Raw genomic sequence first — 26,264 nt, forward strand, 5'->3', positions numbered from 1 at the left:
GTGGACCCTTTAGGATTCTCAATATATAAAATCATATTATTTGCAAACAGTGAAGTTTCACTTCTTATAATGAGATTCTTGAGGCTCTTGCTATCTATATTTTCAACTTGTCTTTTCAGAAAGGTTGTAGGAATTTACTCTCTTTTTAAGATTTAATTCCTTTATGCTACTCTTCTAAATAAAGCAGATTTATAAAAAACTATGATATTCCATGTTCTTTTCCCCCAGGCTTCCTGGCTATGTGTGGGGCAGTGTATGTCTCCATATCTTTAAGTTGTTGCTCTCATATTCCCACTCTGCACTGCCCACTCACCTGCTCTTTCACCTGGTGACCAGCCCGATCCATCTTCAGTGTCAGCAACTGAACGGGTACTTGATTTTTCTCATTTTGAGCCTTGTGGACAAAGGCCTCCTCACCCAGGTGAAGGATCCTATGGTTGAGCTGAGATAACTGATCCTTGTATTTCTGACTCTAGAGCAAAAAAGGGTAAAACAATGATTGAAAACAAAAACGAAGCCCCAGCAGATCCTTTCAGTGGTTAATGAGGAGTAATTTTGTCTCACTGTGGGACGTGGCAACATCTGGAGGCATTTTTCATTGTCATAATTGGGGTAGGTAGGGGTGGCTACTGACATGTAGAAATGCTACTAAATATCCTACAGTGTATAGGACAGCCCCTATACAGACTTATCCAGTCTCACACAGCAATGATGCTGAAGTTGAGAACTCTGCTTTATTCCTGAGAAGAAGTGAGAATACATCTAGACCATTAAGAACATTCAAACCACTGTTCTGAAGGCCTCCCACTTTTATCTAAGTTATTTAAAACATCATGTTAAGGGGGGGGAAGGAAGAAACTTAAAGCATATGAATCTCTTCAAAAGGACCTCTGACCTGTCCCTGATATCCAAATCTATCTGGCAGTAAGTTGTTGATATTCTCAGTACCACTGGGCCAGGAAATTAGAGTGTCTGACAGATGTCCTCTTGGTGTATACACAAATGGCCGTGTGTTCCAACAGTTGCTAGAAAATTTCTCAGTTTTTCACCATAGAGATTTCAGTTACTGTCAACCACTGGTCAGGAGCATCTTTCAATAAATTACAATTTAAAAGAATCAAATTACATTTTTGTTGGATTGCCTTTCTTTTTTTCTCACAACAATTAGTTTTCAGGGGAGAGATCAACCACAGTTCCAAGGTATTCCCACGTTGGTGTGAATACCTATGGTTCAGCAATGAGCAGAATCATATCATTTTTATCTTGTAGGTTTAATACGCACACACAAGGGTAAGTATAAAAGCATTGTATAATAGAAACTTGTTAAAAATGATTATGGAAACATATGTATGAATGTGCTTGACACAATGAATGTATGTATGGAATGTGATAAGTTGTATGAGCCCCCAATAAAAGGATTAAAAAAAGAAACCTTAATTAAACAAAACTATCAAAATATGAAGCTACTGTTTCATGTCATATCTTTATCTATGCCTATATGCTTCTGAAGTGTTTTCATCTTTCTATTCATTTCCCAAAGAATTCTCACTCTTCAATTTATGTCATGTCAAATGGGAGTTTTGTCATGTTCAAGGGATGCAAATCATGTTCGTTTTAAATGTCCTCTGAGCTTGGGAACACAGAGCAGTGTGGAAGGCAGATAAGGCTGCGTCAGGTGGATGGGTCGTTCCCAATGAGGAGCTCGTCAGACAGTCCTTGCTACCCTCCAGGAGGAGCAGGTATGGCGCCGTAACAGAACACACGCCGTGGTACATTTTCCTGTCCTTCCTCCTCCCCAGCGCAGCTTTCCATTCTCTTCAGATGTCTTCCTGAGAAGTCTCTGTGATCATCCTTGAGAAAATATAAAGAGGATTCCTTTGAAACCCAGAAAGAGAGTCTCCAAAGCCTTCTGAGGTGACTTGCCTTGAATTCATCTTTGAGGTCTTCCCGACCTTCATTAAAACGCTAAAAAGTATTGTGTTATGTGGAGCAGCAGCATTCCTGTAAACTTGTGGGAAAACTTAATTAATTTGGGAATATTCACTTGAGTTTTGTTAAAAATGTGATAGCCCTGATGTAAATGAAAATTGATTTTTTAAAATTTATGTTTTTCCCAGATCTTTTTATTAGGGCATAATCCAGACATCATACCAATAGCTCTATCAGATCAAGCAGCATTGTGCAATTACTGCATATAATCAATTTCTTCCTTTTCATACTACGTGATGTCAGCTCCCCATTACCTCTTTCCTCCCCATCAATACACCCCAAGAACTCTTACTCCAGTTATTACCTCTACAGATTCACCCAATCTGGGTTTGATAAACCCCCAAACACAGAAAGATACATAACAGAGAATCAAGAAAGGTACCACAATAACAAAATACAGCAGAGATAAGACCTAATCTAGAAAACAACAGCAAAACCCAGAAAATATTAAAAACTAGATAAAAGTCAAAGTGTATCTAAAGGGAGCTCAAATAACAAGATTTTAACCATTCAAGCCCTATTTATCATTTTAATTTACTATAATCGTCTTTCCAATACCAGCTGCCTGATAACCAGGTTATTCCTATCTCTCAGTGATAGTCAGAGGGGGGCCACTGGAGGCTTATTCCCTGTGGAGAACCTGAACATGTATTTTGGGCTCCCACTGTCAGCCATAGCTTTGTGAACACCAGAATGTCACAAATTTCAGCTCTGACAGCACTCCCTTCTTCAGATCTGGTTTATATAATTGATAATCCTTGGATCATCGATGATCGTGTGCTTCTTCCAGGTGAGTTTACTGACATCTCACTTAGATGGGTGCTTATTTGAAACAAGCTCCAATTATTTCCAACAGGGTTTTGTGGAGACCTTGGGTTTTTCTCTCTCTATAAAATCATACCATCTGCAAATAACTAGAGCTTAATTTCTCTTTGCCCAATTGCACTCCCTTAATCTCTTGTTGCCTTTTGATTCTGGCTAGGATCTAGCACAATGCTGAATAAAAGTGGGGATAATGGGCATCTTTGTCTGGTTCCCATTTTCAATTGCAATGATTTCAGCTTTTCTCCATCCAGTATGATACTGGCTGTTGGATATTAAGATATGGACTTTAGTATATTGAAGAATTTCCTTATATTTAATTATTGTTTTTATTAGGAATGGGTGTTGGATATTGTCAAATGCTTTTTCTACATCCATCAATATGATCATCTGGTTCTTCTATATTTTGTTTATATGGTGGTATGAATCCCATTTGGGCATGAAGTATTATTATTATTTTGATATGTTGTTGAATTCTACTGGCCAGGATTTTGTTGAGAATCTATGTTCATGAGAGATATTGGCTTGTAGTTTTCTATTTGTGTGAGGTCTTCCTTTCATTGTCATTGGTTTAGTAAATTTTTCTCCATCTTTTGACTCTCAGTCTGTTTTTGTCTGTGAGTTTGAGGTGTGTTTCTTGAAGGCAGCAGATTGATGGATCTTGTTTCCTAATCCAGTCTGCTACTCTGTCTTTTGACTGGGGTATTTAGCCCATTGATTTTCATTGGTATTAATTCCAAATGCAGGTGAGTTACTATCATATTGTATTATCTGTGTTTGGGAGGGAGGAATCTATTCATGTCCTTGTTTCCCGTCTAGATCTACTGTTTTGGGTGTTGTTTTAGTGTGTTGACTTCTGGATAGTAGCACGGACTGTGGCGATCTCATAATGTTTTTGTGCTGTTGATTTTCTGACCATAGAGATATGGTTAGTGTTTTCGGCAATGCTGGTTTTGTTTTTATGAATTCTCTAACTATTTCCTTGTTTGGGAATACCTTTATTTCTTCTTTATATGTGATATATCGCTTTGCTGGATACAGGATTTTGGTTGGCAGGTTTTTACTTTGAAAGTTTGATCTATGTTGCTCCATTTTCTTATTTCCTGCATATTTTCTGCTGAGAGCTCTGAGCTTATTCCAATCTGATTACCTCTGAAGGTGACTTTTTCCCTCTCTAGCTGCTCTCAAGATTCTCTCCTTTTCCTTGAAGTTGAATATTTTGACTATCATATGTCCTGATGCCCTCCTATACATGTCCCCTACCCCCACCCCCCGGGTCTAACCTCCTTGGAGTTCTCTCTGTCTCCTGAATGGTTATTATCTCCTCCTTTATAGTACTGGGGAAAATTTCCTCCACAAATTCTCTTACTAATTTATATGTAGATTTGTTTGTTTCTTCCCGTTCCAGTATTCCAAACAAGACATTCATTACTTCTGCTCATGGTTTCTCACATCATCCTCAGGTTTATTTCAGATTATTTTACTTTTTTGTTTGTTTCTCTCATTTGCTGAAGTCTGCATGGTTGTCTTCAAGTTCATAGATTCAATTTTCATTTTCTTCCATTCTATTGTTCAGTTCTTTTTTGGGGGTAATTATTTTATTGGGGGCTCATACTACTTTTATCACAATCCATTCATACATCCATTGTGTCAGCACATTTGTACATTTGTTGCCCTCATCATTCTCAAAACATTGCTTTCTACTTGAGTCCTTGGTATGAGCTCATTTTTTACCCTCCCTCCCTGCCCCCCTTTCTCATGAACACTTAATAATTTATAAATTATTATTAGTCATGTCTTACACTGTTCAACGTCTCTCTTCACCCACTTTTCAGTTGTACATCCCCCAGGGAGGGGGTTATATGTAGCTCATTGTAATTGGTTCTCTCTTTCTACCCCCACCTTCCCTCCACCCTCCCAGTATTGCCACTCCCACCACTGGTCCTGAAGGGTTCATCTATCCTGGATTCCCTGTGTTTTCAGTTCCTATCTGTACCAGTGTACATCCTCCGGTCTAGCCAGATTTGTAAGATAGAATTGGGATCATGATAGTGGTGGGGAGGAAACATTTAAGAAATAGAGGAAAGTTGTATGTTCATCATTGCTACACTGCACCCTGACTGGCCCATCTCCTCCCCGTGACCCTTCTGTAAGGGGGTGTCCAGTTGCCTACAGATGGGCTTTGGGTCCCCAATCTGCACTCCCCTCATTCACAATGATATTATTTTTTGTTCTTTGATGCCTGATACCTGATCCCTTTGACACTTCATGATCACACAGGCTGGTGTGCTTCTTCCATGTGGGCTTTGGTTGGCCTAGAAGGCCACTTGTTTACCTTCAAACCTTTAAGGCTCTAGATGCTATATCTTTTGATAGCCGACACCATTGACTTTCTTCACCACATTTGCCTTCAGTGATTGTGTCTGGAAGGTGAGCATCATGGAATGCCAGTTTAATAGAACAAGTGTTCTTACATTGAGAGAGTACTTGAGTAGGGTCCAAATGTCCATCTGCTACTTTAATACTAAACCTATAAATATATGCATAGTTCTATTTCTCCATCATCATATATAAATATATTTACATATGTACATGCCTATATTTAGAGCTCTATAAATGCTATGTGCCTTGCAGTTCTTTCCTCTATTTCCTTTTACTTTGCTCTTGTTCATGTTCAGCCTTCATTAGGGTTTCAGTAATTCCTCTCGGTTACATTACCCATGATCAAGCCCTACCAGGCCTCTTACACGCTCCTCACCACTGATTTTGGATCACTTGTTGTTCTCTTGTCCCTTGGTTTGTTAACCACTTCTTTTCCCCAACCTTCCCCTCTCTCATGTCCCCCCGGAACTGTCAGTCCCATTGTTTTCTCCTCCAGATTGTTTATCCCACCTATTTTATCTAGATAGACCTGCAGAGATAATAATATACACAAAAACAAGACAGAACAAAACAAAGCAACAAAAGAAAACAAAACAACACCACCAAAAAACAAATGACACAAAAAAGAAAAGCCTGTCAATAGTTCAAGGTCTGTTTGTTGACATTTGCGAGTGTTTGCTGATTGAGCCTGATGGGGTGCCATGCTCTGAACCCAAAGTCTATTTTTGATAATGCCTCGGGACTTCCTTGCTCTGCTCCCCTTGCTGTTCTGTTGCATGCCCTTCATGCTTTGCCTCAGTGTGGTGGGGTCAGATCGGTCTAATTCCCACACTGTGTCTCCAGTGTTGTCCCCTATAGGGCTATGGGTCAGTGGGGGATGTCCTGTCTCATAGTGGGACCAGCCATATGGTCCTCTCTCTGCATTGGCTGTTCTTAGTGGGGATATTGTCCTTAAGGCTTGGTGGGCCAGGATGTGCTCCAGTCTCTCTTCCTCCCCCTTCATTTGCTTCGATTTGCTCTGATCAGACATGTCCCTCTCTCGGACCTGTAGCTTCAATGCTATCCTCTGAAGTACTTTCTTCTGGGGGCAAGGGCTGCTGTCCATGTAGTTGGGATTGGGGCCAACCCCTCAGACCTCTCTACTGGTTCCTTGCTTCATGCCAGTATGTTGCATTCACATCTTGGAGCATGGGGTAGAAGTCTGGTCCTTCTTTCCCGGCGACGATATGAACAAGACCCTCCCCTTGGATGGGTTAGTTCCCTGTTCCCCAGCTACCCATTTATTTCATTTTCTTCCCCCCCCCCAACCTTTTTAATTGTCTAACATATGTATCCCTGTATTTGGTCTGGCCCCTGCCATACTACCTGGACCTCACCCCAGGAATGTTTGTATACAGTAGCTTTTTCCTTATGTCTCTTTTGCATTTTTTTTAAGTTTACCTCAGCGGACTCATGTTGTATTTGTGTTTTGTGCTTGGCTTACTTTGTTTAGCATCATTTTCTCCAGTTTTTCCCATGTGGCAAGGTGCTTCATGCATTCATCACTGCTTTTTAGTGATGTGTAGTACTCCAGTGTATGTATGTACCATAGTTTTTATTTAAATCATTTTATTAGAGGCTCATACAACTCTTAGCACAATCCATACATACATCAATTATGTAAAGCACATCTGTACCATAGGTTTTTAATCCATTCATCTGTTGATGGAAATTTGGGTTGTTTCCAACTCCTTGCAATTGTAAACTGTGCTGCGATGAACACCGGTATTGCTCAGTTCTCATACAATGTTTTGTAATTCTGTTATCTCATTGTTTTGTTTCTCGGTTTCTTTGGGGTGTGAGGTTTTTAGTATCACACTTTCTTCCTTTTTTCAGAATTGATCCCCAAATCTCTTGTATGGTCACAAACATCATTCACCTGTATTCTCTTTCTGGTAATTTAAGGTCTTCACTTTCTGTGTATTCCAATGAAGTTGCGTAATCTTCAGTTGTTGACTTTTGTTTATCTTGATTTTTTGTGGTTACTACTGCTGACTGTTGTTTGCATGGCATAGTGATCCAACTGTAGATGGTATGTAAGGTTCTGGATTGTGTGTGAGTAGGTGGAGGAGGGAGGGACAGGACTTGCTCTTTGGGTTAGTGGAGAAAGTTCAGATAGGGGCTGGAAATTGTATTCTGTTGAAATGAGGAAGAAATGATAGAGCTGACTGGGTAGAAGGAATAGGAGATAGGAATACATGAGTAGGATTTAGGTGACAGAAATAATCATAAGTGGTGTTCTGGTTATAGTGGTTTTCTGATAAATTAAAAAAGGGGATTTTAAGGGGTCTGCTAGTACTTGTTAGTTTATGTGAAAGTGTGTCTCACTGTTAAGATTCTGGCTGAGACTGGCTGAATTCCCAAGGAGGTTCTAACTGGTGGCAGTTTCTAACATTTTATATTTTCTTTTGGCTGAGGTTTTTCTCTGTTTTGCTTTGTCATTGTTTGTGCTTTGTGTGATTTTCTGTGTATGAAATCCAGGCTATGTAAATCTCTAGAGACAGTAACTGGAGTGATAGCTGGCTAGGGGCATGGCAGGGAGGATGCGGGAAGTGGGAAGCTAACAATGAGTGGAAGAAGGAAGAGTTCTGACATTGATGGTGCTGATGACTGCACAACTCTTACTCTTGTACTTCTGCCAAAGAAGCCTCATCTCAATCTAATTATTATCAATGACTAGACAAACCCAAACTTCAAGACACGGAACAAAACAATTGCATGTAATATTCAAAAGTGCCATGGTCTCCAAAATAAAGAATAGACCGAGAGAAAGAGACAAGAAGACATGATATAAATGCCACATGTGATTCTAAGAATTATCAGGATGGCTGGCAGCACCAAAATGGGGTGTCCCTGACGGCAGTAATGTATCCACACGAACTTTCTGATTTTTGACAAGGGAGGTAGTTACTGCATTCTGAAATCGTTGAGGAACAAAGTCCTCTATAATATTCGAAAATAGTTTTAAAGAAAGAAAGAAAGAGAGAAAGAAAGAAAAGTTCATTAGCTTCACATCAGGTGGTAATACTAAACCTGACTGTTGATCATTTCCATTTCAAGGCAGGCCTGATATTTCTCTTTCTTTAAAATATCAATTTCTTTCCTGTTGAAAAAGCAAAATTAACAATATCATTGCCAATTAATGAGTTTTCTTCTTCTAGTAACAGTCCACCATGGCTTGGACAAAAAGGCCCACCCCTACCTCCCCTCATATTCTACGGCCCAGATCCCTCTACACTACTGCTACTGCTATGATTGATAATAGTGGTGATGGTTCAATCTTGATCCCAAGCTCCTAAAGCCAGAAGAATTTAGGAAAGTTTACCCTTAGGACTTCAAACCGATTCATTCCAGTTCCAACCCCTGTTGATAATTTGAATTTTTGACCTAAATATACTGAATCACAATCAATATTTTAGCAAAGTTCTCAGGCGATTCTTTAATTTTTAAAAAAGTTCTATTGATACATAATTCACATATATACAATTCAATAGTTCAATCATATCAAGATTGTATAATCATCACCACAATCAGTTTTGGAACATTTTCTTCATTCTTGTACTCGTCGTTATTAGCTTCCCATTTCCTTCTAACCAACTGTGTGAAACTCCCAAAGAACCATTAATCCAGTTAGGGTCTGTATAGATGCACCTATTCTGGACTTCATCTATAGGAAAACATACTTTGAAAACAACAGAAACAACTAACAATAACAAAGTAAAACAGACAAGAACCTTTAGAAAAGAAAGCAGAAAGTATTAAAAACTGGAACAAATTAAAAATGGAACTTAAGAGAGATCAAAAGACAAGGTGCCAAATTTTAAACTAACTGCATCTCCAATAATCCCCTTTCCAATGAATTTTACATGAGAACAAGGCTGGTCCCATCCTTGGTCTAGGGTCAGATGGGATTCGTCAGGTGACTCTTTTTGAGGCGGAAATGAAAATTTTCAGCAGGGAGGGTGAAACCAAAGCCAGGTGTCACCTTGGTTTGTGCTGGTAACTGCCAAGGTCAATGGTATAGCCTCCCACACCCCTTAACGATTCAGTCTTAGAAACCCTCTACAGACTCAATGAGAGTGGGTTTAGTTTTCACTTGCAAGATTTTGCCAGATTGTACAAAAGGAGCATTCTCCGTGGCAATCCTTAGTCAAGCAAATTACTACGGATTTAGCAAAGTATGGAACTAGCCACCCAGCAACACAAACACAAACCATCTTACCCTCACTGCGATCTGCTGGGAATGGAGTCTGGTAGTAAACTTAGGAGAAAATGGTTTCAAGGGAAGACCTCCTGGATTTCAGAACTGTAATGATGCAAATCCCCGCTGGTCCCTTCCCCTGCCATCCATATTCTGACCGTCATGGCTACTCCATCAACTATGCTCCATGCTCGCAGCAGGTCAGAGTTGACTTTATCTTGAACTTCTTATTTGGAAGAAAAATCAAAAGGCAGACTGCCCTTGGATATGGCTACAGCAGTGAAAACTCACTGACCAGTGTTAGCACTCCACTCCCTGTCCCTTGTTCCTGCCTCAGTGTCCTAGGGCCCAGACCTACCCCTAATGCCGATATCTACATACAAATATAAACCGTGGTGAAAAGTCCACCTGAAATTATTACTGAGTCATGAACATAGATATTGTATTAGTCTAGGAAGGCCCTAGGATCATTTCACTGTACTAAACTATGTCCACCTGTCCTCACCATCAGGTGTGATGCGGAGTACTTTCATACAGGGAATAAGGTGGTATGCCACGATGGCAGAGGTAAGAAGGATGGGTGTAGCAGCTGCTCACTGTGGGGTGGGCCATGCTGCCACATACATACGTGTTCTACCTTTTACGTCTGAGACCAGGCATTCAGGTATGAGAGGGGCTGCCTGCATGTGGAGGTAGGCCAGGGCCCTTTACATATGTGTCATGTCATGGTCAGAGACCAATTAGGTTCATCCACTCTTGGCTTTCTGGAAAGTGAGGTTGATTTGAGAATACGCCCCACTTTCTATCTCAGTAACTTCTACACTCACTTTACTGAGAGGAAACCACTCATTCTGCTATGTGAAAACTGGGTCACAAGCTCAAAGGTCCTAAGTTGAACCTGGACAAGCCTTTACCTCTGTACATCATTTGTTCTTTCTGCAACTTTAAGTTCTTGCTGAATCCTTCCCAATTCATTTGTCAACGATGTGTTTTCTTCAGAAAGCCTCTGTAGCTCGGCTCTGCAAGCACAATTGACAATCAGAAGTAAGTTGGGAACCATGTGCCCATGGTTGGTATCAATGCGTAATACTGAATGTGAGACCTTGGGGCATTCCAAAAGCTATTCCCTGCTAGTGAATCCCGGCAGGGATCTAAGAAACAAGAATGACCAGAGCTTAAAATATATGCACACATTTTCCTCTTTAGTGAGACTGTCACCTGCTATACTCCAAGGTCATCCCTGGAAGGAAAAACTGAGGAAGAAACACATATTGATTTATGGAGCGGCCTGATGCACAGTGAATACCTCAGCAGAGAAAGGCAGGTGTCACTACCTGGGCCACATTATTTCCTGACAAACAATTCTTAAAGAATCTCTGCCAAGACAACACAAGTGATTTATGACAGGCAATTATTTTTACCAACAAAAAAATCCCTAATGAGCTTTGAACCCATACTTTCTGTCCTGAACACATGTCGATATTTATCCCCCCAACTACGTCTTTGTCTGGCATCTTGTTAGATTCTAATTTTCCCAATCTAAGTAATCAAGGTACTATATAACCTTGCCATGCTTATCTTATGCATTATGTTCTAGTATCAAGCACAAGTATGTCTCATCTGACTTCATTTGATCTCATGGGGCACTAAGGGAAAAATAGAGAAAAAGAAGTCATGGGAACTTTAAAAGCAGCAAAGGGTTTAGAGTAGGGCTGTCAAATAAATGGGACATGAAATTTGAAATGGTCACTCTGGCTCTAGTATGGGAAACAGACTGATTCTAGGTATGTACACTGTGTTAGGTGGAGGTGGAATTCTACTTTTGGCTGCTTGGAGCGCAGATACACTGAAGATTGCTCATCCTATCTGCTGAACAATTAAGAGACTATGTGAAGCCAAGTATGTAACTGCCCTCACAGAAGTAATGGAGAACACACTCAGAGCAGAAGACAATGGATGACTAGGGGCTCCGAAAACGTAGACAATTGTGTGTGTCAAGAGATTCCACCAAGAGTCAAAAGAGCAGCCAAAGGCTGTGGAATTTCATATTGGACAATGACATACTGGACAAGAGACTCATCTCTAAAATTTACAGAAAATTGAGTATCTCAACAGAAAGAGATAGGCAATCTAATTTAAAAAATGGTCAAAGGATGTGAACAGGTCCTTCACCGAAGAAGACATTCAGGGGGGCAAAAATATATGAAGAAATGCTCTTAATCATTAGCCATTAGAGAAATACACATCAAAATGAGATACGACCTCACCCCCCAAATTAACTGGAAGGTTAAAAAAACAACAACAGATAACAACAAATGATGGTGAGGGTGTGGAAAGACTGGCACTTTCATACACTGCCGGAGGAACTGGGAAATGGTGCAGCCACTGTGGCAGGCAGTATGGTGCACCCTGAGAAAGTTGGGAAGAGAAATACCATGACACATCAATCCCTCTACTTGGTATGTGTCTTCGAGAAATAAAAACTATGACACAAATAAATAGATACAGACCCATGTTCGTCATAGCATTATTCACAATAGCAAAAAACAGGAACAATCTAAATGCCCTGCAGTGGAAGAATGGATGAACAAACTTGGGTGCAATAAACACACAATGAAATGCTATGCAACGTCGAAGAATAACGATGCACCTGCAAAGCCCTCACAGAGGGATGGACACGGAGGACAGTACGCCGAGTGGAATTAGTCAAAAACAAAAAGGACAGATATCGTATGAGACCACCACTATAAAAATCAACAGTAAGTTTTCTTATGGAAATAAAAACATTCTTTGATGGTTGCAGAGGATGGAAAGGAGGGGGGGGAGGTGCGGCTAGAACACAGGCAAGTGATAGCCTGGGCGGAGGGGAATGCAACACACAGGAGAAACGATGGAGGCAGGCAGGCGAGTACACCGGTAGTTTGCAAGAGTGAGAAACTACAGACGCAAACACTGTTAGATTCAAAGTCCTACAACAGTGGGGGATTGGGGAATCTACAAGTGAGTACTTGGACATACACACAGGCTGAACAGATAGGAGACTTTTACAAACATATATATATATATATATATATATATATATATATATATATATATATATATATATATATATATATATATATATATATATGTTTAAAAGAGAGTATTTGTATATTTACTTTTACTGCAAATATATCCATGAATGTGGTGGGGCGAACAGAGGACAAAATTATGACAACTTCTTAAATATAAGCAGATACTCTGAAGGAATAAGGTACTGGGCTTTGGGGGAGTGGTATCACAATAGTTGCAGGGGACAAAATGATCCATTAGCATATCATAGTTCACAAAGACAGTGCTCTACATTCTAATCTGGTAAGTAGCAGCGGTCTTAAAGGTCTCTGAGCAGCCGTCTAGGGTGCAAGGACTGATCTCTCCCTGTCCAGAGCAGAGCAGCGGGGTGGCAGTTAAACAGACACAGGGAAAACACTTAGTCGAAGGGACAGTGAGAACACCGGTCTCCACAATCCTGGGCCCAGAAGAACGGGGTGATACCTGGCGCCACCACCACCAGCTCTGCATAAAATCACACTAGAGAGTCCTGGAAAGAGAAGAAGAACCTGTCAATCAAAATGGTAAAAGAAACCAGGCTTACTGGTCAGACAGCGTCTGGTAGGGCCCCTAAGACCGTGCTCCCTTGGGTCTGGACTTCAACTCACTACTGTGTTAGAAAAGTCAACCGTTAAAATGAGATGGGGAGCATTCACCCAAAGACAGAAGGCTAGGAAAGGAGGAGAAAAGGACATAGAAAACAGGGAAGTCGTGGACTAAGGGAGGGCATATTAAGGGGACTGGAATGAATGAATGGCATCAAAATATGTATGAATTGCAGAGCGTTAAAGTATGATCTGCTCTGTAAACCTTAATTCACAATAAAAACTTCATTAAAAAAAGAGTTGTAGTTGAGTTTTGCACAAGACACATTGTTTCTTATGTCAATAAAAAGGTAAACATTATTATATCTTAAAATCTAAAAAATTCCATTCCGTACAAACATATTGCATTGACCCAGAACTTTCATAGCAGTAGAAAAATGCAGGCAAGAGAATGAAAAATAAAGTGCAAATGAAATAACTATAGCTCTAAGCAACAATATGGAAGAATCTCACAAACAACGTATGGTAAGAAAGGACGGATGGTATGCTTCTTTTATATAAAGTGCAAAAACAGGCAAAATTAAGGAGTTAGAAGTCAGGATACTGGCTATGTGTGGGGAATCCAGGAGGGTTCTATTTCTTGTTTTGGGTGCTGGTAAAACGATCTGATCAATTTCTTATAAAATCATAGCAGTACACTTTTTTATTGCATATAACATTAGAATATTTTAAAAAATACACACCTAAATACACCAAAGATATGTGATCATGAATGTATCAGAGATAAAAAACATCCAGATCACTGCTGTGGTTGGCAGATTAATGACCTCCTAAAGACTGTTCTGGGAAGCCATGGTGGTGCAGTTGGTATTGTATTCATCTGCACTTCACTCTAGGTTGCTAACTGGAAAGCCAGCAGCTAAAAGACCCACCGACTCACTGCTCTAAAGGAGAACGATGGGGCTTTCTGCTTCTATCAAGATTTATAGCCTCACAAACCCTAGGGATCAGTTTTACTCTGCCCTTTGGGGTGGATATGAGTCAGAATTAACTCGATGGCAGTTGGTAAAACATTATTCATGTTCTAATTCCCGATTGTGAATATTATGTTACATGGCTAAGGGGAATTACAGTTGAAGATGAAATTAAGTCTGCTGATCAGCTGACTGTGAGATAATGAGATTATTCTGGACTATTCTAGTGGGCCTATTGTACAGACTAGGGTCCTTTGAAATGAAAGAGGCAGAAGAGGCACAGCCTTAGATTCAGCCAGCCATTGGATGCTTTGAAAAGTGGAAGAGGCCACGAGTCAAGAAATGTGAGTGGCTTCTAGAAGGTGGAAAAAGTAAGTACATGGGTTCTCCTTAGAACCCCTTGGAAGGGGCACAACCCTGATGACACCTCGATTAGAGTACAATTTAGCTCTCAGTTCTAGCTAACATGCAACTAAGCTGTCAAGAAATTAGCTAAATTTTAACCTATTTCTGACCTGTAGCGTCTAGAACTGTAAGATATTAAATCTGTGTTGTTTTAAGCCACTCAGGGACATGGGTCCATCTATGGAAAATATTGGGAAAGGCCTTCCTATATCCCAGGCTTTTGAGATAGAGCATTTGCCAGCCAAAGTTCTCAAGCGAGAAGGCCAGTTCCACCTGTGGCCTTTCAAGCAGCCTGCCCAGCTGGTGGAATTAAGAACTCCCCCTCAGCTCAGCTTTCTCTAGAAGGCATTGGTTTCTGCGGCCAACATCTGAGTGTCCCAGTCAGTTCTTGGGGCTCTCACAGAATTCACGAAGCAGTAGATCTGCGCCAAGGACACTTTCAATAAATACACACAGTGGGACTAAAGGAAGGTGCTTGGAGCTGGCAGGCAGAGACCTTCAGAGACCCCAAAGGAATGAAATGGGGTTCAGGGCAGTCTTTCGTGGGCCCCGTGAGACAAGCACAGATTTCCTGCCGACAGAGATAGTGAAAACCTGAGTCTAAGCCACAGCAGTCCTCTTGGTGAAGTTCTGGGGGTTTCTGTATGGAAAACTTCTCTTTTCGCATTCACACAGCACCTAGCAACACCACGGCCCGAGTACAGGCCAGACTGGGCTTGTAAGCTTGGGCACACCTGGGCTACGTGGTATTCTCCTGGTGCCGAGTCTACCAGCCTGCTAAGAGGAAAAGGGGTTATGCAATCAAGTCATCAGGGACTGAGATGACTCAGTTCCACTTGTTTAAGAATGGATAGAGGGCAAACCTGTTATTCTCTCTCGAGTCTGCTTCTTTCTCCCTAGCCAGAAGCTTATCTTCCAGCTGTAGGAGCCTGGTTTTCATGTCATTCTTTTCTCTCTCCAGCAGAGTTTCTACCTTCTGTTATCGGTACAGCATCTTCTAATTTCTGCTGTCCTGTCCTAGTGGTCCCTACCCCATGCTCACCTTCCAAGACACAGAGGCTCCTAGAGGGGCAGCTTGTGTCCAGCCATGTCCAGTAAGGGCTGCTCTGTGGCTTTGGACTCCTGCTGCTCAGATGATCTTTGCTTCTGACCAGCAAGGCTGCTAGCCAAAGGTACGGGTTTCTCCAGGAACATGGGCCTTGCCCCTCTAGGGGATAGCATACATCACCCATGTCTCTAAAGGAGCAGGAGCCACCTCTATATCATTCACCAAGATGGGATGGCCCTGATAGTGAGCTATGCAGAGGGTCCTCTGGGCTGTGGGGCTGCTCTCGGGACCGGGCTCTGGACAGGATCTGCAGTGAGATGCCTCCCTGGCATACGCAGGAACTCAGCCTCTCCACGTTCTGACCCTGCTGGTCCCGTCTCCTTTCTGACTTCTGTGGACCTCAGCAGGCCTGGAGGCAGTTGCCTTTCCCTCCTTCAAGAAGGCTTTCAGCCCCTCTGCCTCCAGGGAAAGCCCTTTTAATTGCTTCCTATATGTGGTTTCTAACTTTTCAAGTGCAAACACTTTGCAAATTTTAGCTTGCTCTTTACTCATCAGCCCTCCCTGCCACCCTCCACCCTCCACCCCCCACCCAACTTGCGTTGCTGCTTCTTGCACTGGGCTAGCATCTCCTTCTGCCTCTCTTCTCTATCCCTTGTCCAAGTCCAGCTGGGCTCCCATGTCTGTCACTAGCTGCAGTTGCCTCTGAAGCATCCTTTTCTTTTTACAGTCCCATTGCTGTAACAAGTGCGCTGCTTCCATCCACAGGAGTTTCTGGCTCAGTTCAGCCTTTGCCCCCTTTCTACAGAAACTTTCACATGGACCTGGCTCAGAAACACGAATGTCACATGTATCACAGGGTTAGAAAGGCCTGCCCAAGCGCACGTTCTAAGTGCACAACTCCTCGCTACTCGTGCCAGCTGCGCTCAGAGAGTGCATGCACAGGATCTAGTTGATAATGCAGCAGACACGACTTGTCAAATGGGACTAAATTTACATTTAGACGGATTAAAATGGAGTAAAATCAAAGCTCAGATTCTTGGTCACATCAGTCACTTTCAGTGACCCCATGTGGCCAGTGGCTCCTGTAATGGGCAGGCAAACACAAGATATGTCTATCACTACAGAAAGCTGTATTGGGCAGTACTGGCCTAAAGTTTAGTGAAAAAAAAAAGTACCTTTAGTCGAAATTACTCTAAAAAGTATTTTAAACATCTAGGAAAGAGGCCTTTAGAAGCCCCAGGAAAATAACACTGAGGTGGAGTGAGGCCCAGCTGAGAGCAGTCAGCCTGGGAGAACAAGAGTAACTCAGCTCATCAGAGTCATGCAATATGGCTCGACTCACAATCATGACATGGGGTGGGAATGGGGGTGGGAGCAGCCTTCCAGCCAGTTAAGGAAACTCCTGGGACCAGACATGTCCCTTTGCTGCTTCTTAGAGCCTGAGAGGGCTTGGGATTAGTGGCAATGGTCTATAAGGTGTAGTGGAGAGTAGCCCGCCCTTTACCAGAGAGTTCACAGGTTCAGATACTATGAAGCAAAATTCTCAGGAGGAAGCTCTGGATCATCCTAGCGGGCAGTATGTGTTATTGCAACGCCCAGGTCTGAGGCCACTGTGTGGTCATCTTTTGGGGAACAGAAAGGCAGGGTACAGAAGAGGGTACAATTCAGTAGTCCAGGATTTTCTTTACCGCCCATACTCAAGCTGCCTCAATTTCCTTGCACCATGACAGAAAGGCAGACTGGCTCTGGGATCATCAACCTCCCCAGGTCACAGGACACGGGAGATGGCTTGGTCCACTGTGGTCATCGTAGTGTCACTTCTAACCCGAGCCATGTTCCCAGCTAAGAATGCTTCCCAAGGAGGCTTTGCAGGTCTGGTCAGCAGGGCTCTAGCCCGCTTGGTGTCCAAGGTGGCGAGGGCCAAGATTCTCTGTGGGAGAGTGAGGTCATGATAAATAGGCATGGGCTGGCAGCAACCAGTTATCATTCCACTAAGTGAAACCTACTTGATACGCTCAGTTTTCCAAAGAAATCTTGCATTGCTTTTCTTTGTGATGACACAGCAACTCGCTGCCATGAAACCGATTCTAACTCCTATGCTCTGCAGGATGGAGCAAACTGCTGCCGAGGCTCTCAGATGGTCCCTCTTCTTGGAGGAGCAAGTCTGTTTTTCTCTCACAAAGCAGTTGGGAGGTTGGAATCACCAATCTTGTAGTTAGCAGCCTGATGCTAACCCAAAGCCCCAGCAGGGCTCCTTCCGCTTAGGACAGCTTTGAAAAGCTACCTTCGCAGATAACTGGCCTCCCTATTGCAAAGGAGCTTTTAGCCTTTTTCTCCATTTGCCCACATGCTACCGCGTGCACTGGAAAATTAGAACATGACATTAAATAAGGAAGATGCTTTGCTACTTTGTTCCTTTGCTACAGATAAGTCTGAGGCAGAAAATAAATATGAATGTGTTAAAAGTAGTCTACAAACTAAATTACTTCATAACTTAAGTTTTAATATATATATTTCTAATTTAAGTTAAAACAACTCATACAAAGCCCTATTTTTTCCTACCTTCCTCTCTATGGCCAGAGAAAAACTACCCACTTAGCATGCACTGCAGTTGAGTCATTTCCTGAATTAAATATCTAATGTGGGTTTTTGGGAAGAAATTCAGATTGAAGGAGGACCCAGAAGAAAACAGGGCAGCAGACCTGATTTGTGGTAGTCCGTGCTGGTGTCTCAGGCGTAGCTTCTCGTCTGGCCACTGAGCTAAGGTGGCCAACTCCTTGGGGAAATGTGGGCCCCCACTCCTTATCTCCCACAGCTGCCCCTGCAGGCTGCAAAGGGCATCCTGAGACTGTGCATGGAGCGCCTCCAGGTCTGCTCTCTGGCTCTCTAGCATGCTGACTTCACTTTTGAACATAAGCTCCATTTCCCTTTTCTCCTTCTCAAAGTTTTTCTTCATTAGTTCAATTTCCTGCTTGTAGTTTACCTGGAAAGAGAAACATTAGCCCCTGACAATATGACATGGAAACAGCAAGGTTGTCGGGCATGCCAAGGAGCTGAGGCCTGCAGAAGTCAGGGATGAAAAGGCAGTGGTGACATCCCCAAGACTCAGTGCTCAAGATGTAGGCACAGCCTTGTCTGGACCAGTTGGATAACCTCCCGTGGGAGAAGATATTGTCTGGCCGTTGGCTGGCAAGCTCCGTTTAGGTAAGTAACTTGCACCCAGGAGCTCAGAGGTCCCGGTGGAAACAGGGTGGCTGGCTCTCTGAGTCCTGAAAGTAGAATGAACGCGGCACATGGCAACTGTGTGCGGACATTCTCTTAGTCACCATCTAAGGAGAGGCAGGAGCTAACTTCATCTGAGAAGACCTTGTGAGCCAGGGTAATTCTGGCTGAGAAACTATGCAGCATCCCACAAGAGGCAAATCCAAGGATAAGTTATGCTAAGAATGAGGTAGGTGGTGTGAATTCCCGCACAGCAGTTGGCAGGGCTGCACTCAGCATGCCAGCCCCCAGCGACTTTGGGCCAGGCACTGACAGTCATTTCTGCTTGTATTTCCCTCAGACTGTCTTCTTAGTGCCCCCGCTCACCAACCAGAGAAATCCAAGGCAGCTGCCTGGAGAAGGGTCAGCACTAAGCACGGCTCTCTGTGCACAAAAGGAAGCCCCAGGCTCCCCCTCGGGCACCCCTCACACCTACCTTCGTCTCCAGCTGGCTCTTGACGTCTTGGTAACGTTCTTTCACCTGCTCCATCATGAGTTCCGTTTCGAGGCTCACTGGAGTAGGAGCTGTAACGCATGTGAAAAAGCCTGCGAAGAAGAGGAAATCTCAGCTTAGCTCAGTGAGGACATTACAGGTTTCTTACAGCTTTCCTATTCCCAAGGGACAACAAAGCACAGATTCTACATGTGCTTTTTCAAGGGAAAGGCAGTGATGGTGGAGTCCTGCCGCACTGGCGTACAACAGCACGCATCACTGGTGATCTGCTATGTTGTATCCATGTAGAATAAAGGATCTCAAACTTATTTGGTCAGCTGTCCAATTTTCAGAAAAATAGTTACCCAGCAACCCTCTGGCAATTAACTTTTATACAATAGCCCATCCCTAATCCAGGATAGGGTGTAGGTTATTTGCTTTGGCAGCTCCCACGGATTATTCCAGTGCCCCCCAGGGGGCAGCATTGCCCACGTTAGGAAACACTCATTTAGAACCATTTCACACTTTCACCAGAACAGATTGCTCAGGAGGCTCCTGCAGCCCATCACACCCTTCAAGTTCCTACAAAGTGGCAGTGATATCGTGTGAAGGGACTTCAAAAAACCTCCAGAACACGGAAGAAAAAGATAATGGAATTGTCCATGAATGTAAGGCCCCCTTGTACTTCACTTCAAGTTTATTCCCTGGTGATGCCAGGATCATAGAGGAGGTGGGGAGATGGAAGAAGTGGGGTGACCTGGTGACACATGCCTCTGGGCAGTGTGATGCCTGGGAATGAGCCTCACTGTGTGTGAAGGTGGCCAGACACACCTCATGGCTTGTTTATTAGCTAAAGACTTCAAATTGGCCTCCTCCTCCTCCACATTATTATATCACACAAATAATGCTGGGTTTCAGGATATGTAGGAGCTCTGGTGGCATGGTGTTTATGCATTGGACTGTGATCTGAAATGTCAGCAGTTTGAAACCACCATCAAGAGTTACAGTCTCAGAAACCCACAGGGGCAGGTCTCCCATGTCCTATAGGGTCATTATGAGTTGGCATCAACTTGATGGCAGTAAGTCTGTGTGTTGCTCGATAAACTGGTCAGATGATTGCTGAAGCCAAAATGGGTGTATAAGCAAATGTGGTTGAAAAAAGCTGATGGTGCCTGGTTATTAATAGCATATGGGGTCTTAGATGCTTTGCAGTTAAATAAGTGCCCAACTAGCAGGTAAGAAACAGCCCACAAGGAAGCACACCAGCCTGTGTGATCATGAGGTGTTGAGGAGAAATGGTATCAGAAGTTCAAAAGATAAGCAACCAAATTGATGTGAAGGGGCATGGATGTAGTAGAGACCCAGAAATCACAGCCCCTCTGGTAATTAGACAGTCACGCTCAGAAGGGACACAGGAAGGGATGATAAATCCAGGGTGTGGTATAGCACTGATGAACTACATAATTATCCTCTAGTTCCTTAATATTCCCTCCCCTTATGATTATGGTTTTTATTTGTTTTGCCTCTTTAATCATATCAGATTTGATGCAGGTTCATCGTATATTTAATATCATTTGATACATGAAAGCTAAGATAGATAACCCTTCAGAAACAATAAATGGAGTAACGGTTCCCTGAGGGTACGGGAAGGGGGGAAGATATAACAGGGAGCTGAGAGCACTGATGACTGAATAACCCCACTCAATGGGATCGAACAACAGAATTGTATGTGAATGGATATATTGGATGTGCAAGATATGGAAAAAAATAAAGTAAGGTTTCCTGGGGCGGGGTATGGTGGGCAAAGGAGGGAATAAATGGGGAGCAGATATCAAGGAGTTCAAGAAAAAGAAAATGTTTTGAAACAGATTGTGGTAGCAACTGTACAACACTGTTTGATGTGATTTAACTATGGAATGTTATACTTGTAAGATCTCCCAACAAAATGATTTTAAAATACAATAATAATAATAATAATAATAATAATAATAATAATAATAATAAATAAAGCAGTCAGGCACATTCCATACGTGTGGAATGAGGAATGGTGCTTGAGAGCACTGCAAGGACTCGCTTTCCGACCTGAATCACCACTCCGCACACCAGGCACACAAGGCACATCTTTGAACTACGTGTGTTGCTAGGGCTTGGAAGAGCTGGTCTGAGACTCAGAATTGCATTTATGCCATGACTCAGTCTTCATTTTGCAGTGTCAAGGATGGGACGTGGCAAAGTCATCCTCTACTCTCATTGTCACCCTGAAAATGGTGACAAACTTTGACATAAGGGACAAGACAAAAACCTGAATGAGAACCTCTGGAAAGAATTACTTTGCCTTGGAAACTGAGAACTGTCAACTTGCGCAGTCACCTGGGCTGACAGGAGGTCCGTGAGGCTGGACAGTCCACATCACTAGGCTTACTGCAACCCAGCTTCTTACTATTCTCTCAGCAGCAGACAAACATCGGAAGGATCAACTGAGCCTTGGTGCTGCTTCTAAAATGGTTTCCATCAGAGGGATGGGAGGACAGTACATAAAAAGGCCACATTGTGAAACTGCTAGGTTTCATTAGCGATGGCATGAAGCCTAGGTCTGTGATCTGGTGCCGCAGTCCCCAGTCTCGAGCAGACCCAAGACTTCAGGGCCTTGTCTCCCAGGTTTTGGGTCAGTGGTTCGTGCTGAGGGCCATAAATTCTGTGTAGTTGAGGGGACACAGTGTCCATTTCCCTGGGGATGGCTGACCTGTCTGTTGTGTGGAAGAATACGTAGGATGCCTTAAATGGATGTCACAGCACCCTTGGCATCTCTGGATGTGGTGCAGCTGGCTGTGTCAGGCTCCATCCCACATTTCCCAAATGAGTCTAATGGCCTTTGGCTGTTGACTCACAGGATTTCAAGACACCAATCTGCCATTTGCAGGTGAGCAGGTTATGTTGGGGTCCAAAGACGCTGTACCCACATTCAGAGAAAACTTAAGGTTCCCAGGTTGGCTCTTTTAGCTATAATTCATTTACATTTTATTAAATAAATAGCTTTAGAGCACTACAAAACTGGGAGGGAGGAGGATGCAAAATGCTCAACTGCCAAAGATCCACAGGTCAGTGTCCACAGATCTCCCTGGGGTGAGGGAGTGGCCTGTCAGTGTCCACAGATCTCCCTGGGGTGAGGGAGTGGCCAAAACTTAGCACACAAAACCACTGTGTATCAGAGCTTTGGCAGCAGGGCTGAGAGACTTGCCACGGTGTCTGCTGATGCACAGTTGGGGGCACTGATCCAAGAACCAACCCCTGGCTATACAGGACTATGACAAAACTCTAGGGCAGCTGTGTTACCTCCTTGTTCTTGTCTTTTGAAGGAGCTGAGATTAATCAAACACAGTCTACACTGTAGGTGGAATTTGTCATAAACCTCAGCACTAAGAGGATCCTGAAGCCAGAGATATCTACTTTTAAGCAGATATGCATGCCTATGCACAAAGGTCCCAACTGCTTCCAGTGCTTGACCTGTGTCCTGCGCAGGCGCCGCTGGCACAGGTCTATTCTGACGAATTCTGACACTCAAGGGGACAAATCTCAAGCTCTCTCTGAACATCAGGGAGTCATTAATATGTTTTAGATATAATTTATCTCTTTTATTAAAAGAGTTTTCACATCAACCAGCTTACAGCTCAGAGGACAATCTGTATAGAGACTGGTCTGTGACCTGGGCAAAGGAAATATAGCTCCTTTATTTACTGTCACATACCCTCACTCTCTCTGTCTCTAGCCTATGCTGAAACCTCACCACCAAGTCCCTTCATCTTAATCACAACTCTGGAGGTGGCTTTGGAACATCTACGAGTGATGGACATGCCTCTCATGAAGTCATTGTGAGATCACATAACTGCTGCCTTTTCATTACAGTTGATAAAGCCCCCATCACCTTCCATAAATTCCCAGCTACAAGGAACTCAGCCGGGTGGTGCCAGTGTGTCTGGGGCAGGTGTTTGTGCCTCAATATACCCTATGATGCTTGGAAGTGGCCCATGACACAAACTACGGGTAGGTCTGAGAGATAGCCCAGTTTGCTGGAACAAGGACTCCACCCTTTCCCCAAGAAGATCCTCTACCTTCGGAGCAATCTGCTGGGGGCAGGCATCCATCTGGCCGGAAACTAGATGGGCTACTCTGTGTCTTGTGCATCCATGTCTGTAGGCCTTCCAGCGCAGCCTGCAACTCATCATTGCGGTCCTGCAGGTCCCATAAGCAGAGTAGAGATGGCCCTGCAATCCCCATGCTACACAGCAAGGCCCAAGGAGCAATGCAGCACCGCAGGGTCTGCAGGATGCCCAGTGGAAAGGAAATTCAATTCCTGACAGCAAACATGTAACATTCAAACTATAAGTTTCCAACTATGCAGTGAGTTAAACATGACAGGGATAATTCAGCTTTCTTAAATCCTACATCGCCTTCTATCACTAGAATCATAGCAGGGGCTAAATTTTTTTTTAAGTGAAGTGAATGTGGAGGAGAAATGCAGATCACCAACATCTGACTCAACAGGAATGTGTGCAAGTCCACCACAGTGATGGGGTGTGGGCAAGAAAAGCAACTCGCTGGTGTCCTTTCTCCAGAGGGTTCTGCAGCATTGACTGTCAAGGCGTTGCCATCATCTTAAAACAAAATGCCACCCAGCAGAGCAGAAAGGCCACATGGATGGCTGAGGCCCAATAAGGCACATAGAGTGGGGGCTGCAGGACAGACAGGCAATGCTGGGAGGCTGCCCTGAATCTGCACCTGGCTGCAGTGGTCTGTCTGCACAGGAGTTGAGGAAATGCACTGTAAAAAGCACACTTGGTTGCCAGGGTTTAGAGGCGAATCTCCCAAGACACAGCTCTCACTTGTAGATTTAAGGGTAAGAAGGCAAGAAGCGCCTGTCTGTGGGACTATCGTGGTGTGAAGTCTCTTGGCATGGCTCTTCTGTCTAGGTCTTTGTGATTCCCATTGATGATTAGGTGGGACTTTGCAAATAGGGCATGTCTAACACAAAACAGAGTGGACTGGTTCATTTTCGTTGCCACTTCCCTGGCCATAGGGATGTGTTATCTTAGAAAAGGAACAGAGAGGAATCCCATGAACTTAAGGGATAAAGAACTACCAGTGGAGAACAAATGAGATCTCTGTCTAAAGACAAGAGGAACCAGAGGCTGTGAAACAGAAATTACTGGACAGACTGAAAGAACAAGGCAAAGTCAGAGGCTGAGGCAAGGAGACACAAGACAGAATTGAAGAGCAACACAGAGACTAAGGACTAGAGAAAGACTTGATTGAGGCGAGATGATACTGTGGACCAATGACTGTATCCTTAGTGTTTTCTGATCTTGGCTTGTAGTAACCCATTAAGTTCTCTAAAAAGCTCCCTTAATTGTGAGTATTGCCTGTGAGCTCTGTGCGACCAGTGCAATGGATTATAGAACACAGCACAAAAGTAGAATGCTGTGGAAGAAACAGTTACTATCAGAAAAGGGTAAAGAATGATGGAGGGTGGAGGCATGCCTGATCTCTATTTTGTGGCAATCGGCCTTGATTGATGGAGCTACGTAGGATTCTTCTCCTTGATGTAGCCAGAGGTCAGCTATGCACTCCATGCGGTTTACTCAGGGACCCTAGATCCCTTCGTGAAGGAATGTGAGGTGTGTGGTCACTTTCCCTTTTGTGCACCTGGGGATGGGGGACTTGGGACTCTTCAGACCTAATGAATACGGCAGCAGTGCTCCCAGGGACTATAGGAGTATGATTCTACCTGGTTTCTCCTTTAGGAAACGTACTCTGGAGGGACACTAGACATTGAACTGTGAAGAAGCCCAAACTGGCCCATCAGGCAGCCACATGGTAAGCGAGCTTTCAGACATTTCTGGTCTAGCCAGTAAGGTGTGTAGCTGAGGCCCTGGCATCATAGGGCAGAGAAGAAACATGTTTGTTATGCTATGTCTGAGTTCCTTCCCACAAAATATAAAATCTATGAGCATATTTAATTGCTATTTTAGGCCATTAAGTGTTGGCGATAATTTCTTATGGAGCCATAGTAACTGGAATAACATGTATGAGTGAGCCACAAATAACTCATGGAAATAGGATTAAAAGGTAAAGGAATTTTCCATGAATTTTTGAAGCCATTTTTCTGTAATTTACAAAGGTAAATTACAGTCTCTTGAGGGGGAAAGTATATTAATTTAAAGTGGGAGAGAAAAAAAAGTTCTCACAAAAATCTGTTAAGAAATGGATGGTAGAGACTTCCAGGAAGATGGCGACTGAGTAACACATAGCAGAGGAACTCCACAGAAATCTGTGCAGGAGAGTCACTAAGAGGGAAAATCCACACCGCCAGGTCGCAGAAGGAGCATCAGAAAGATAAGTAGGCAGAGATCCAATAGGTTTTAAGGAGCTGGGTCTTTTGGCTTACCACAATGGAGGCCAGCTAGGGTTTGACCTTAGCCTAAGGTGACCAGACGTACCGCTTTTTAAACATTTTTTCTCGTGTCTATGGTGTTTTTAAAAAGTCCCAATTTTTGGAAAGAATGGACAACAAGTGAGGGTATGTACGGTTTTCGGCTGCCATGTGGCAATTTCACCAGGATATGAGTTTTATCAATGGTGTCCCGCTATACCAATGTTAAAATCTGGTCACCTTACCTTGGCCCGGCCACTGTCTTGGCTGGAGCCAGGATCATTTGTAGCCAACACAGGGGCTTTATCTCAACACAGCCACAGTTTGACACCATCTCAGGGCAGGGATTAAACCCCTGCAGCCCCATGGTCAAGGATCAGGTTCATTTATATTGATGCTTCAGTTTCCCTCTCTTCTCTCTATTCCCCCCTATCCCCCTGTCTCAGTGGGCTGTTTTTTTCCTTCTCTTTTTCTCTTCCCCTTTCTCTCACACAGCACTGCCAACATCCTGACCACTACCCTTAGCCTAGGGCATTAATGCCTGCACTCAACCCTGCTGGGCGAGCTCCTCCCTCTGCAGCATAACCGGAAGCTGGGAAAGCCCACCCACACTCCAACAGGGGATATCCTGCCCAACTTCTTCCCTGG

General features: G+C 43.4%; 1 pseudogene; it reads right to left on the minus strand.

Annotated features, from left to right (window-relative positions):
- Positions 1-283: 283 nt before the first annotated feature.
- LOC142436739 (ninein-like protein) overlaps positions 284-26,264 on the minus strand; it is a 95,107-nt pseudogene continuing 69,126 nt past the window's right edge.

The sequence above is a fragment of the Tenrec ecaudatus genome, unplaced genomic scaffold (genome assembly GCF_050624435.1).
Source record: "Tenrec ecaudatus isolate mTenEca1 unplaced genomic scaffold, mTenEca1.hap1 Scaffold_555, whole genome shotgun sequence".
NCBI classification, from domain to species: Eukaryota; Metazoa; Chordata; class Mammalia; order Afrosoricida; family Tenrecidae; genus Tenrec; species Tenrec ecaudatus.